Raw genomic sequence first — 2,545 nt, forward strand, 5'->3', positions numbered from 1 at the left:
TTACAGAGCACCTATCATGGGCCAGGCCGGGGGCCAAGCGCTGATGTAAGCCATGAACGAGACATGCTTTCTCTGCCCTCGTGCCCTTACCTTTTAGCTGAGAAGTCAGCCTTACAGAGAGCTCCCCGGTCTAGCACTTATTTAGTTACTCTTGGGATAAAATGCCACGGGAGAGGAAAATTAATAAGTAAGTAAGTGAGTGTGTGTGGAATGAGTGAAGACAGGAGATTGCTAACAGAATAAGGGAGGGCATGAATGTGTAAATGAATATCGAGGAGCATAAATGAAGGAATGAAGGATGAAGGTTAATCTCACCAGGACAAGAATCCGTGCCACGTGACCTAGTGTTTATGGCCCCGAGGCCTAGAGGCCAGGGTTGCCCCAAGTCAGCTCCTCGCCCGTAGCCAGGCCCTCTGCACCCCGAGGTCAGCGCCATCGGCACTGTCTCAGCACCTCCAGAATGGAAAGTCTACCTTGGAAAGGGCTGCAGAACTTAGCATGTAGAATCTCAGGGCTTTCAGGGTCTGATTTTCCACAGTGCGAGGAATGAACCTCAAGGCTTTCACAGTGACGCCCAGCACCACATGTACCCTCTGCGGTGAGAATCAGGCTCCAGGAGGGGTCTGCCCAAGGCACACCCTTAGGGTGCTGACTCCAACGGCCTTAAGGAGTCTTTGCTCCTTAAGTCAAGGCCTTTTTTCATCTCTTTCACCTTGCCTCATCCTCTTCGTCTTGAGCCCCCCTCCAACCCCCTGGCTTCCTCCCTGTTCCTGGGGCATGCCCACAGCCTCAGCTGGGAGGCTTTGGGCTCCCCTGTCTCTCTGCCAACCCTCTGCCGGGGATGTATTCCCAGGCATTGGCAGACCAGCCCCCTCTCAATTCCTTGGGGCCTCTTCTTAAAAGTTACCCTAAGACCTTCTGTGGCCACTGGACCTGTAATTTTTTTTTTAACATTTAAAAATGTATACTTTAATAAGCATATAAACAATTAGGTAAGCTTTTGCAGAAGCTGACCAAGATACATATATTAGAAGATACAACTGTCCATCTAAATTTTTTATATTTCATTTTTTTTCTTTTTGCAGAGTATTCAAGTTGTTTGCTATATAATTTCTCATGTGCCATTTTGGATTTTTGGACAGTCTTTATTGTAAAGACTATTTTTTTGTCTGATGACAAATAGCAGCCACACTGTCAGTGATTATTCCGGACCTCCACGTTGGATAAATTCAATTTCTTCTTGAGATACAAGTTTCCTTCTGTATTTCTGAGGTAATGTTTTTATTATTTCTGCAGTATCTGGTGGACCCTGATGCATCAGCAAATCTGGTGATTTACTTCCTTTAGAATGCTGTGAAATTGAAGAAGAGTGAGATGGTAGTCCAGCTGATCTCAAAACTTCTGATACATTAGGTTTAGGATTGTCTCTTCTGTCAGGGAATCTTATTAATGGAGTATGTGGCTTGACTACCTGAACGACCTGCTGGCAGACGCCATCTTGCTGCCCATCATGGACCTGTAATTTTATCTCTGGCTTCTTCCTTCTGTATCCCTCTCCCTTCCTTCGGATTTTCTTTATAGCACTCGTCCTGATCTAATGCACTGTATGTTTTCCTTAGTTATTTTGTTTGGTATCTGTTTCTCCTGAAGGAGCGCAGGGATTTTGCACTGCTTTGTTCACAACTGGATCCCAGCCACAGGGGTAGAGCCTGCCCATAAAATAGGTACTGGATGGGTAAGTGAAGCAGAGGCCCGGCTCCAGCCCCACCTCTCCTTCGAAAAGTCACAGCCACTGTCCTCTCTTCTCAGCCTCTTTCCTGATCCCTCAGCCTCCTCCCTGACCCCAGCCTCCTCCTGACCCCTAGCTGCCTCTCTGGCCCAACGTGATCTTTCCTCTATGATATATATGACCATAGGATGCCCTTTCTGGAAACTCTTTACTGGTCCCCTCTTTTCTTTCTCCTGACTCTGTCTTTCCTGACCTCGTGAACTAAAGATCTAAGACAGTATAGGAGAAGCATCAGATCCATGGCACGCAGTAACTGGTAGTTACTGTCATCTCTGAAGACATGGGCATCCAGGTGGAAGGTACAATGAGGCGGGAGTGGGCAGTTGCATGGTGTAGCAGTGTGTGGAACAGCATGGACCAGCACATAGGAATGGCAGCAGTGTGTCATGAACTGAGAAACCATGGGGAGCTCAGACTTGGCGGCATGGGTGGGAGAATTGGTTGGGTCAGATCCCAAAAGGTATTAACTGCAAAACTGAGGAGCTCTGCCTTATGCTGCAGGCTGTAGGGAACCTCTGTGAGCTCCTTCAGCAAAATCCAACACATTGCCCAGCCCTGATGAGCAGTCACGTGCTACAGTGGGCACTGTGAAATCTGTGTTCTTGTCCCCATCTTACATATAGGAAAACTAAACACAGGAAGGTTGAATAACTCTCCCAAGGTAATCTGCAGCCAAGATTTGACCTGAAATCTTAGTATCTTTTTATCACCTTCAGGTCTAGCACTCATCAAGTGTTTATCTTGCCACAGAGCGAC

The 2,545-nt window shown here is 47.2% G+C and overlaps 1 pseudogene; it reads right to left on the bottom strand.

The window, feature by feature from the left end:
* Positions 1–956: 956 nt before the first annotated feature.
* LOC132001728 (alpha-ketoglutarate dehydrogenase component 4-like) lies at positions 957–1,512 on the bottom strand (annotated as a pseudogene).
* Between the last annotated feature and the right edge of the window lie 1,033 nt (positions 1,513–2,545).

Source organism: Mustela nigripes, chromosome 14, assembly GCF_022355385.1.
Source record: "Mustela nigripes isolate SB6536 chromosome 14, MUSNIG.SB6536, whole genome shotgun sequence".
In the NCBI taxonomy this organism is placed as follows: domain Eukaryota; kingdom Metazoa; phylum Chordata; class Mammalia; order Carnivora; family Mustelidae; genus Mustela; species Mustela nigripes.